The 13,424-nt window shown below is 37.7% G+C and overlaps 1 non-coding gene across 1 annotated transcript; it reads right to left on the bottom strand.

Moving 5' to 3' along the window:
• Window positions 1-3,833: 3,833 nt before the first annotated feature.
• On the bottom strand, window positions 3,834-3,941 carry LOC130971943 (small nucleolar RNA R71). The gene has a single exon (XR_009083146.1). It is a non-coding gene; the product is annotated as a small nucleolar RNA R71 (small nucleolar RNA).
• Window positions 3,942-13,424: the final 9,483 nt, after the last annotated feature.

The raw sequence follows: 13,424 nt of genomic DNA, 5'->3' as shown, positions 1-13,424 counted from the left end.
ATAGTTTTTAGTATGATCTAGCTACTTTTTAGTATACTTTTATTAGTTTTTAAGCAAAATTCACGTTTCTGGACTTTACTATGAGTTTGTGTGTTTTTCTGTGATTTCAGATATTTTCTGGCTGAAATTGAGGGAGCTAAGCAAAAATTTGATTCAGAGGCTGACAAAAGACTGCTGATGTTGTTGGATTCTGACCTCCCTGCACTCGAAATAGATTTTTTGGAGCTAAAGAAGTCCAAATGGCGCGCACTTAATTGCGTTGGAAAGTAGACATCAAGGGCTTTCCAGAAATATATAATAGTCCATACTTTGCCTGGGTTTAGACGACGCAAACTGGCGTTTAACGGCAGCTTTCTGCCCTATTCTGGCGTTAAACGCCAGAAACAAGTTGCAAAGCAGAGTTAAACGCCAGAAACAACTTACAAACTGGTGTTTAACTCCAAAGAAGACCTCTACATGTGAAAGCTTCAATGCTCAGCCCAAGCACACACCAAGTGGGCCCGGAAGTAGATTTCTGCATCATTTACTTATTTCTGTAACCCTAGTAACTAGTCTGATATAAATAGAACCTTTTAGTATTGTATTAGACATCTTTAATCAATTTTAAGCTATCTTAGACTTTTATGGGGGCCGGCCATTCGGCCATGCCTACCCTATTTTCACTTATGTGTTTTCAACGGTGGAGTTTCTACACACCATAGATTAAGGTGTGGAGCTCTGCTGTTCCTCGAGTATTAATGCAAAGTACTACTGTTTTCTATTCAGTTCATGCTTATTCTTATTCTAAGATATCCATTCGCACACAAGAACATGATGAATGTGATGATTATGTGACACTCATCACCATTCTCACTCATGAACGCGTGATTGACAACCACTTCCGTTCTACATGCAAATTAAACAAGCTTGAATGCATATCTCTTGGGTTTCTAATCAAAGGTTCACATCGACTCTCCTTTGACAATGGGGCATCTGAATCCGAGATCAGAATCTTCGTGGTATAAGCTAAAATCCATTGGCAGCATTCTTGAGATCCAGAAAGTCTAAACCTTGTCTGTGGTATTCCGAGTAGGATCTGGGATAGGATGACTGGGACGAGCTTCAAACTCACGACTGTAGGGCGTGGTGATAGACGCAAAAGGATAGTAAATCCTATTCCTACACGATCAAGAACCAACAGCTGATTAGCCATACGATATCTGTGCATGGTATTTTTCATCCGAGACGAGCAATCCGACAGTTGATTAGCCATAGAGAAACCGTAGAGGACCATTTTCACTGATAGGACGAGAAGTAACCATTGACAACGGTGACACCCAACATACAGCTTGCCATAGAAAGGAGTATGAAGGATTGGAAGAAGGCAGTAGGAAAGCAGAGATTCAAAAGGGACAAAGCATCTCCATACACTTATCTGAAATTCCCATCAATGATTTACATAAGTATCTCTATCTTTATTTTATGTTTTATTTATATTTTAATTATCAAAACTCTATAACCATTTTAATCAGCCTGACTGAGATTTACAAGGTGACCATAGCTTGCTTCAAGCCGACAATCTCCGTGGGATCGACCCTTACTCACGTAAGGTTTATTTCTTGGACGACCCAGTGCACTTGCTGGTTAGTTGTGCGAAGTTGTGAAAAAGAGTGATATTACAATTGTGCGTACCAAGTTGTTGGCGCCATTGAGATCACAATTTCGTGCACCAAGTTTTTGGCGCCATTGCCGGTGATTGTTCGAGTTTGGACAACTGACAGTTCATCTTGTTGCTCAGATTAGGGAATTTTCTTTTTGTTTCAACCTTTATTTTGTTTTCAAAAAGTTTTCAAAAATATTTCAAAATTTTTCTTCTTTTTCGTTTTTCTCAAAATAATTTTTGAAAAATCCAAAAAAAAATTTATAAAATCATAAAATAAAAAATATTTTGTGTTTCTTGTTTGAGTCTAGTGTCAATTTTTAAAGTTTGGTGTCAATTGCATGTTTTAAAAATTTGTGCAATTTTCGAAAACTCATGCATGGTGTTCTTCATGATCTTCAAGTTGTTCTTGGTAAGTCTTCTTGTTTGATCTTCATATTTTCTTGTTTTGTGTCTTTTGTTGTTTTTCATATGCATTTTTGCATTCATAGTGTCTAAACATGAAAAATTTCTAAGTTTAGTGTCTTGCATGTTTTTCTTTTCTTGAAAATTTTTCAAAAATAAGTCTTGATGTTCATATTGATCTTCAAAGTGTTCTTGGTGTTCATCTTGACATTCATAGTGTTCTTGCATGCATCATTGGTTTTGATCCAAAATTTTCATGTTTTGGGTCATATTTGTGTTTTTCTCTTTCCTCATTATATTCAAAAATCAAAAAATATCTTTCCCTTATTTCTCTCATATATTTCGAAATCTTTGGGTTGACTTAGTAAAAAAATTTTAAATAAGTTGTTTCTTGTTAGTCAAGTCAAGATTTCAATTTCAAAAAAATCCTATCTTTTCAAAACTTTTTCAAAAATCAAATCTTTTTCATTTTTTCTTTTATTTGTTCGAAATTTTTTTATTGATTTACAAAATCTTTTTCTTAATTTTATTTCATAATTTTCGAAAACTTTACTAACAATTAATGTGATTGATTCAAAAATTTGAAGTTTGTTACTTTCTTGTTAAGAAAGGTTCAATCTTTAAATTCTAGAATCATATCTTTTAGTTTCTTGTTAGTCAAGTCATTAACTTTAATTTTCAAAATCAAATCTTTCTAAATTTCTTTTTCAAATCGTTTTCAAAATAAATTTTAATCATTTCTTTTCAACCATATCTTTTCAAACATATATTTTTCAAATCATATCTTTTTCAAAAATCAATTTCAAAATCTTTTCTAACTTTTTATCTTTTCAAAATTGATTTTCAAATCTTTTTCAACTAACTAATTGACTTTTTTGTTTGTTTTACTATTTCTTATCTTTTTCAAAACCACCTAACTACTTTTCTCTCTCTAATTTTCGAAAATCACCTTCCTCTTTTTCAAAATTCTTTTTTTAATTAACTAATTGTTTCAAATTTTAATTTTAATTTTATTTCGTCTCTTAATTTTTGAATTTTAACTAATAATTAAAATAAAAAAATATTTTTCTTGTCTTTTAGATAATATTTTTCTTCTCACTAACACTTCTCTTCATCTCAAAATTCGAACCCTCTCTTCTCCTATGTGTTCAAATTTTTCTCTTCTCCTTCTTCAATTCTTTTCTTCTTCTACTCACATAAAGGAATATCTATAGTGTGACATAGAGGATTCCTCTTCCTTTTCTGTCCTCTTCTTTTTCATATGAGTAGGAGCAAGGACAAGGACATTCTTGTTGAAGCAGATCCTGAACATGAAAGGACTCTGAAGAAGAAGCTAAGAGAAGCTAAAGCACAACAATCCAGAGAAAACTTTACAGAGAATCTCAAAAAAGAAGACATGGCCGAACCCAACAACAATGCAAGGAAGATGCTTGGTGACTTCACTACACCAAATTCCAACCTCCATGGAAGAAGCATCTCAATCCCTTCCATTAGAGCAAACAATTTTGAGCTAAAGCCTCAATTAGTTTCTCTGATGCAACAAAATTGCAAGTTTCATGGACTTCCATCAGAAGATCCTTTTTAGTTCTTAACTAAATTCTTGCAGATCTGTGATACTGTTAAGACCAATGGAGTTGATCCTGAGGTCTATAAGCTTATGCTTTTCCCTTTTGCTGTAAGAGACAGAGCTAGAACATGGTTGGACTCTCAACCTAGAGATAGCCTGAACTCTTGGGATAAGCTGATCACGACTTTCTTAGCCAAGTTCTTTCCTCTTCAAAAGCTTAGCAAGCTTAGAGTGGATGTTCAAACCTTCAGACAGAAAGAAGGTGAATCCCTCTATGAAGCTTGGGAGAGATACAAGCAACTGACCAAAAAGTATCCTTCTGACATGCTTTCAGAATGGACCATCCAGGATATATTCTATGATGGTCTGTCTGAATTATCTAAGATGTCATTGGACCATTCTGCAGGTGGATCTATTCACCTGAAGAAAACACTTGCAGAAGCTCAGGAACTCATTGACATGGTTGCAAATAACCAGTTCATGTACACTTCTGAAAGGAATCTTGTGAGTAATGAGACGCCTCAGAGGAAGGGAGTTCTTGAAATTAATGCTCTGAATGCAATATTGGCTCAGAACAAAATGTTGACTCAAAAAGTCAATTTGATTTCTCAGAGTCTGAATGGATTGCAAAATGCATCCAACAGTACTAAAGAAGCATCTTCTGAAGAAGAAGCTTATGATCCTGAGAATGCTGCAATGGCAGAGGTGAATTACATGGGTGAAGCCTATGGAAACACCTATAATCCTTCATGGAGAAATCATCCAAATTTCTCATGGAAGGATCAACAAAAGCCTCAACAAGGCTTTAATAATGGTGGAAGAAACAAGTTTAGCAATAGCAAGCCTTTTCCATCATCCTCTTAGCAACAGACAGAGAATTCTGAGCAGAACCCATCTAGCTTAGCAAATATAGTCTCTGATCTATCTAAGGCCACTCTCAGTTTCATGAATGAAACATGGTCCTCCATTAGAAATTTGGAGGCATAAGTGGGCCAGCTAAGTAAAAAAGTCACTAAAACTCCTCCTAGTACTCTTTCAAGCAATACAGAAGAGAACCCAAAAAGAGAGTGCAAGACTATAACCTTACTTGGTGTGGCTGAATGCATAGAGGAGGAAGAGGACGTGAATCCCAGTGAGGAAGACCTCATGGGACGTCCTCTGGACAAAAAAGAGTTCCCAATTGAGGAACCTAAGGAATCTGAGGCTCATCTAGAGACCATAGAGATTCCATTGAACCTCCTTTTACCATGAGCTCTGATGACTATTCATCTTCTTAAAAAGATGAAGACATTGTTGAAGGGCAAGTTACCCAGTATTTATGAGCAATCATGAAGCTGAATGCCAAGCTATTTGGTAATAAGACTTGGGAGGATGGACCTCTATTGCTCATTAATGAACTGAATACCTGTGTTCAGCATACTTTACCTCAAAAGAAACAGGATCCTGGTAAATTCTTAATTCCCTGTACCATAGGCACCATGACCTTTGAGAAGGCTCTGTGTGACCTGGGGTCAGGCATAAACTTAATGCCACTCTCTGTAATAGAGAAACTGGGAATCTTTGAGGTATAGGCTGCCAAATCCATGAAAAAGGCTTATTGACAAGTAGAGGACGTGCTAGTAAAGGTCAAAGGCCTTTACATTCCTGCTGATTTCATAATCCTAGACACTGGGAAGGATGAGGATGAATCCATCATCCTTGGAAGACCTTTCTTAGCCACAGCAAAGGCTGTGATTAATGTGGACAGAGGAGAGTTGATCCTTCAATTGAATAAGGACTACCTTGTGTTTAAAACTCAAGGATCTCCCTCTGTAACCATGGAGAGGAAGCATGAAAAGCTTCTCTCAATACAGAGTCAAACAAAGCCCCCACACTCAAACTCTAAGTTTGGTGTTAGGAGGCCACAACCAAACTCTAAGTTTGGTGTTGGGAGGTCCCAACAATGCTCTGAACATCTATGAAGCTCAATGAGAGCTTACTGTCAAGCTATTGACATTAAAGAAACGCTTATTGGGAGGTAACCTAATTTTGTTTAACTATGTTATTTTCTTCTTTTTTAGGTTGATGATCATGTGGAGTCACAAAAACAACTACAAAAATCAAAGAAAAATAAAAAACAGCATTAAAAACAGCACACCTTGGAGGAGCAACTTACTGGCATTTAAACGCCTGTAAGGGTAGCAGAATGGGCGTTTAACTCCCAGTCTGGCACCATTCTGGGCATTAAACACCTGAAACAAGCACCAGACTGGCGTTAAATGCCAGAAACAGGCTACAATCTGGCGTTAAACGCCAAAAACAGGTTGCATCCTGGCGTTTAACGCCAGGAAAGGAATAAAAGCTGGCGTTTAATGCCAGAAACAAGTAGCAGTCTGGCATTAAATGCCATGATTGCACTATAAGGGCGTTTACACGCCTAATAGGAGTAAGGATGATACATCATTGACCCCTCAGGATCTGTGGACCTCACAGGATCCCCACCTACCTTCCAACAACACTCTTCCCCAAATACCCCTTACCAAACAACTCATTCACTTTTCCCCATCACCTCTTCACCAATTACCTCCATATCTCTTCCCCAAAAACCCCACCTACCTCACTTTCAAATTCAAAAATTTTCCCTCCCAAACCCAACTCTAATGACCGAATCCTAACCCTCCCCTCACCCCTATATAAACCCCTCACTACTCCTTTATATTCACACAACACATACACCTTTCCACCATCTTGGCCGAATTCACTTCTCCCTCAATCTCCTCTATTTTTCTTCTTCTTCCCCTTCTTTCTTTCTTCTTTTGCTCGAGGACGAGCAAACCTTTTAAGTTTGGTGTGGTAAAAGCATTGCTTTTTGTTTTTCCATAACCATTTATGGCACCTAAGGCCGGATAAACCTCTAGAAAGAGGAAAGGGAAGGCAAAAGCTTCCACCTCTGAGTCATGGGAGATGGAGAGATTCATCTCAAAGGTCCATCAAGACCACTTCTATGAAGTTGTGGCCAAGAAGAAGGTGATCCCTGAGGTCCCTTTCATGCTCAAGAAAAATGAGTACCGATAGATCCGACATGAAATCTGAAGAAGAGGTTGGAAAGTTCTCACCAACCCCATTCAACAAGTCGGTATGCTAATGGTTCAAGAGTTCTATGCTAATGCATGGATCACTAGGAACCATGATCAAAGTATGAACCCGAATCCAAAGAATTGGCTTACAATAGTTTGGGGAAAATACTTAGATTTCAGTCCGGAAAATGTAAGGTTGGCGTTCCACTTGCCAATAATGCAAGAAAATGCACGCCCCTACACTAGAAGGGTTAACTTTGATCAAAGGTTGGACCAAATCCTCATGGACATATGTGTGGAAGGAGCTTAATGGAAAAGAGACTCAAGAGGCAATCCGGTTCAATTGAGAAGACCAGACCTTAAGCTTGTGGCTAGAGGATGGTTGGAGTTCATCCAACGCTCCATCATTCCTACTAGCAACCGATCTGAAGTGACTGTGGATCGGGCCATCATGATCCATAGTATCATGATTGGGGAAGAAGTGGAAGTTCATGAGATCATACCTCTAGAACTCTACAAGGTGGCTGACAAGTCATCAACGTTGGCAAGGTTAGCCTTTCCTAATCTCATTTGTCACCTCTGCAATTTAGCTGGGATTGACATAGAAGGAGACATCCTCATTGAAGAGGACAAACCCATCACTAAAAAGAGGATGGAGCAAACAAGAGAGCCCATTCATGTACCTCAACAAGAGCATGAGGAGGATCCTCATCAAGAAATCCCTGAGATGCCTCAAGGGATGCAACTAAAGGTTGAGCACTAAAAGCTTGAGTTACAACATGGACCAACTAAAGGTTGAGCACTAAAAGCACTCCATCATTCTCCATGAGATTAGAGAAGATCAAAGAGCTATGAGGGAGGAGCAACAAAGGCAAGGAAGAGACATAGAGGAGCTTAGGCGTTCCATTGGTTCTTCAAGAGGAAGACGCCACCCTCACTAAGGTGGACTCATTCTTTAATCTCCTTGTCTATTTATTTTTCTGTTTTTGGTTTTTGAACTTCATGTTTGGCTATGTTTTGTGTCTTTATTACATGATCATTAGTGTCAAGTGTCTATGTCTTAAAGCTATGAATAATTCCATGAATCTTTCACCTCTCTTAAATGAAAAATGTGCTTAATTACAAAAGAACAAGAAGTACTTGGATTTCAAATTTTATCTTGAAATTAGTTTAATTATTTTGATGTGGTGGCAATACTTTTTGTTTTCTGAATGAATGCTTGAACAGTGCATAATTTTGATCTTGTTGTTTATGAATGTTAAAATTGTTGGCTCTTGAAAGAATGATAAACAAAGAGAAATGTTATTAATAATCTAAAAAATCATTAAATTGATTCTTGTAGCAAGAAAAGGCAGTGAATAAGAAAGCTTGTGGAAAAAAAAAAGAAAAAATGGGGAAAAAAAGAGAAAGAAAAAGAAAAAGCAAGCAGAAAAAGCCAATAGCCCTTTAAACCAAAAGGCAAGGGTAAAAAGGAACCAAGGTTTTGAGCATTAATGAATAGGAGGGCCCAAGGAAATAAAATCTAGGCCTAAGTGGCTAAATCAAGCTGTTGATGCGTGAGCATCTTGTCTATCTTTTCCTAGTGAATTTGCACTTAAATTGCTGAGTTTAATTAAGAATTAATTATATTTTAGCCACTATGGATGCTATTTTGAGTTTTGGGCAATTTTTTTATTTTAGGTAGCATTCGGCAGAATTTGACAGAGTTTCTACAGCACAAGAATCAAAGGAGATGGCTGCGAGGAGCGACGCGCACGCGTGCCTGACGCGTGCGCATGATCTGGAAGTATCCATGGCGACGCGTACGTATGACTGACGCGTACTCGTGATTTGAAGATTTGCTCAGCGACGCGTCCGCGTGACCGACGCGTCCGCGTGACTCGCAGAAAAGACCATCGACGTGTACGCGTGACTGACGCGTACGCGTGACATGCGCCACGTGCAGAAAAATGCAAAAAAACATTGGGGGCGATTTCTGGGCTGTTTTGACCCAGTTTCCAGCCCAGAAAACACAGATTAGAAGCTACAGAATGGACAAAGCAAGTGGTCCCCACCCATCAGCTGAAGACTTGTTAATTAATTCGAATTCAAATTCAAATCTTAATTTTTAGGAAAAGATATTATTTTTAATTTTGGATAATTAGATTCTAAATTTATTAGGATTAGTTATAAAAAGGGATCTGAGGCCATCAGATTAGAGACAGTACATTTTTACCAGAACCCTTATTTTTCTTCTCTGAACCATGAGCAACTAATTCTCCATTGTTAATGTTAGGAGCTCTGTCTATTTGTATGGATTTATTCATTTGATCTTTCTAATTTAATCCATGTTTAGATTTTTATTTCAATAATTGTTTTCGCTCTTTATTTTATGAATATGGGTGGAACAGAAGTCTGACCCATGTTCTAATTGAGTTCTTGTAAAACTTGGAAAAGCTCTTTACTTGCACAACAACTTGAAAATATATTATACTGAATTTCTAATTGTTTGTATTTAATGGGATACGTGACATATAATCCGCTTATTTTTTGGATAATTTGGATTCTTTTGGCATATAAACTAGAAATTGATCATCACCCTCTAATTGGAATTAATTGACAAAGGAATTGGCAGTTAATGAATTTTAGAGGAGACTAGGAAGGTCTAAGGAATTAGGATCTAGTCACATAGTTTGCCATGAAATTAAATCTTGCATGATTAAAATAGTTAGCAAGAAAAATAAATTTGGAAAATTAGATAACTCTAAAACCTTAACTATATTCTTCATATTTTATTCCCAACTTATTTATCTGCCTGTCTTTAATATTCCAAATTTACTGTTTAATGCTCTTTCAATACCAAAACACTCTTTTCTGCTTGTCTAACTAATCCTATCAAACGCTATTGTTGCTTAGTCCATCAATCCTCGTGGGATCGACCCTTACTCACGTAAGGTATTACTTGGTACGACCTGGTGCACTTACCGGTAAGTTAGTGGGTTACAAAATACCGCACCAAGTTTTTGGCACCGTCGCCGGGGATTGATAGTGATTAACAACTATCAGTTGTTTGATTGCTTAGATTAGGCGTTTTATTTTTAATTTTATAAAAATCTATTTTTGAAAAAAAATTAAATATTTCGAAATTTAAAAAAAAAATAAATAGCACCAATATTTTTCTTAATTTCTGAAATTAAGTTTGGTGTTGACTATTTATTATTTTTTTCTATTTATTTATTTATTTTATTTAGTATTTTTTTACACAGGTTACCTCACTGGGAATTCTCTGCACTCTGACGTAGAGATTCCGATTCTTTCTTGTTTACTGTTTGTTTATGCGCAGGAACAGAGACAAAGAACATCTCTTAGACTTTGATCCTAAACCTAAAAGGACTTTCAGGCAGCATTTACAACAAGCAAAACTTTACAAGCCTGCAGAATCCACTATGGATCCAATTAATACTGATAATACCAATGCGGCAAACCCGAATGGGAAAGAACAAATGAGAGTACTTGGCTCTTTCTCTGCTCCTACTGCAGATCTGTATGGAAAGAGCATTGTGGTGCCTCCTATTGTTGCGAACAACTTTGAGTTGAAGCCTCAACTGGTCACTCTGGTGCAACAAAACTGCCAGTATCACGGTCTTCCCCACGAAGATCCAAATCAATTTATTTCTAGTTTTTGCAAATTTGTGATACTGTGAAGACAAATAGAATAAACCCAGATGTGTACAAACTCATGCTCTTCCTGTTTGCTCTGAGGGATGGAGCAAAGCTATGGCTAGATTCCCAACCCAAGGAGAGTTTGGATACTTGGAACAAGGTGGTTACTAAGTTTCTCACTAAATTTTTCCCACCAAAGAAGCAGACTAAGCTTAGGGTGGAGGTTCAGACCTTTAGGCAGAAGGATGGTGAGACTCTGTATGAAGCTTGGGAGAGATACAAGCTACTAATTAGGCAATTCCCTCCAGACATGTTCTCCAAATAGACCCAACTAGATATATTTTATGAAGGCTTGGGTGAAATATCCAAGATGTGCTTAGACAATTCTGCAGGAGGTTCATTGCACAAGAAGAAGACACCGGAATATACTATTGAGCTTATTGAATTGGTTGCTAGCAACCAATATTTATACTCATCTAATAGGAATCCTGTGAACTTTGAGGCTCCTCAAAAGAAGAGTGTCATGGAAGTGGAAGCTCTTAATGCTATTCTTGCTCGGAACAAGCTTATGTCTCAGCAAATAAATCTACTTACTCAACACATGGGTGGCATGCAAGTCTTAGCTATCAACACCCAAAATCCACCTCAAGAGATCTCCTATGACATGGGAGGAAATCTAGTGCAAAATGATAATTATGATTATGCTCAATCCTCTTCTGAATATGTCAATTACATGGGGAGTGGTTCTAGAAATCCCAATAATGACCCCTATTCTCAGACATACAATCAAGGATGGAGAAATCACCAAAATTTTGGATGGAGGGACCAACCCCAAAGACCTCAGAATTTTAACAATAATTCTCAGGGCGGTTTCCAACAGAACAGTTACAATAATCGCCAATCTCAGCCTCAGCAGGCTAACTCTAAATCCAAGGAAGATTCTAATTGGGAGATGATGAGGAGTTTTATGCAGGAAACCAGAGCCTCCATTAGAAACTTGGAAGTGCAAATGGGCCAACTAAGCAAGCAAATACCTGAGAGGTCTGCAAGTACATTTCTAGGTGATACAGTGGTGAACCTAAGAGAAGATTGCAAGGTTTTTCAATTGAGAAGTGGTAAAATAGCGGGTTCTGAGACAATGACCAATGAAGAGCTAGTTAAAAAGAAAGCTCCAGAGGAGAAGAAGGAAGAAGTGGAGCACGCCCCTCCAAAGCGTGCAGACAACCCATTCCTTGACTCTCTAGACACGTATCCTACATTGCCAAAAGCTCCTGAATACAAGCCAAAAATGCCATATTCCAAAGAAAAACTGTTCTCTAAATTTTTAGATGTCTTCAAAAAGCTACAGATCAACATTCCTTTTGCAGAGGCTCTTGATCAAATGCCTCTCTATGATAAGTTTATGAAAGAATTGTTGACCCACAAGAGGAACTGAAAGGAACAAGAAACAGTGGTGATAACCAAGGAATGCAGTGCCATTATTCAACACAACCTTCCTGAGAAGATGCCAGACCCAGGGAGCTTTGTCATTCCTTGCACCATTGGAGATGCCACCATTCATAGAGCTTTATGTGACCTTGGAGCCAGCATAAATCTCATGCAACTTTCAATGATGAAAAAGCTTCAAATTGAGGAAGTAAAACCTACTTATATTTATCTTCAACTTGTTGATCTTTCTATTAAATTACCTGTGGATGTTGTTGAGGATTTACTTGTTAAAGTAGGACCATTCATCTTTCCTGTTGATTTTGTTATATTAGACATGGAAGAGGAGGTAAAATCCTCTATTATACTTGGTAGACCCTTTTTAGCTACAGGTAGAGCTCTGATTGATGTACAAAACGGTAAATTAACCCTGAGGGTCAATGAAGAACAGGTGGTCCTTCATGTTTTTGAAGCTCTCAAGCATCCTAATAATTCTGAAGGGTGTATGAAAATAGATGTTATTGAACCACTTGTTCAAGAGGTATTGAAAGCTGAGGTGCTTGATGACATTATGGATCCCATCTCTGAGTATGAATTAGTTGAAGTTGATAATTCACCACCCCAGAAGACTATGGTTCACACGCCTAGAGCTGAGGAGGAAGCCCCCAAGATTGAGCTCAAATCCTTACCCTCTTCTCTAAAATATGTGTTCTTGGGTGAGAATGACTTATATCCAGTGATTATTAGCTCTTCCCTGAAGCCTGAAGAGGAAAAGGTGCTTATTTCAGTGCTCAAGAGTCATAAAACAACTCTTGGGTGGACCATTAGTGACTTGAAGGGGATTAGTCCAACCAAGTGTATGCACAAGATCCTCCTTGAAGATGATGCTAAACCAGTTGTGCAACCACAAAGGAGACTCAATCCAACCATGAAAGAGGTGGTCCATGATGAGCGGATAATTTATACGCTTTTTGGCATTATTTTTAGGTAGTTTTTAGTAAGATCTAGCTACTTTTAAGGATGTTTTTATTAGTTTTTATGAAAAATTCATATTTATGGACTTTACTATGAGTTTGTGTGTTTTTCTATGATTTCAGGTATTTTCTGGCTGAAATTGAGGGACCTGAGCAAAAATCTGATAGGAGGCTAACAAAGGACTGCTGATGATGTTGGATTCTGACCTCCGTGCACTCAAAATGAATTTTCTGGAGCAAAAAAAGTCCAAATGGCGCACTCTCAATTGCGTTAGAAAGTAGACATCCAGGACTTTCAAGCAATATATGATAGTGCATACTTTATTCGAGTTTAGACGATGCAAACTGGTGTTCAACGCCAGTTCCATGCTGCATTCTGGAGTAAAACGCCAGAAACACGTCACAAACCAGAGTTAAACGCCAAAAACACGTTACAACTTGGCGTTTAACCCCAAGAGAAGCCTCTGCACGTGTAAAGCTCAAGCTCATCCCAAGCACACACCAAAGTGGGCCTCAGAAGTGGATTTCTACACTTAGACTTATTTCTGTAAACCTTAGTAGCTAGTCTAGTATAAATAGGACTTTTTACTATTGTGTTGTCATCTTTTGATCATGTTTGGACGAGATTTTGGAACATCTTTAATTATTGTTAGTCCTTAGACATTGGGAGCTGGCCTCACGGCCATGCCTGGACCTTTATCACTTATGTATTTTCA

This window comes from Arachis stenosperma, chromosome 3 (genome assembly GCF_014773155.1).
Source record: "Arachis stenosperma cultivar V10309 chromosome 3, arast.V10309.gnm1.PFL2, whole genome shotgun sequence".
Taxonomy (NCBI): Eukaryota; Viridiplantae; Streptophyta; class Magnoliopsida; order Fabales; family Fabaceae; genus Arachis; species Arachis stenosperma.
This window is presented reverse-complemented; position numbering and strand designations above follow the sequence as displayed.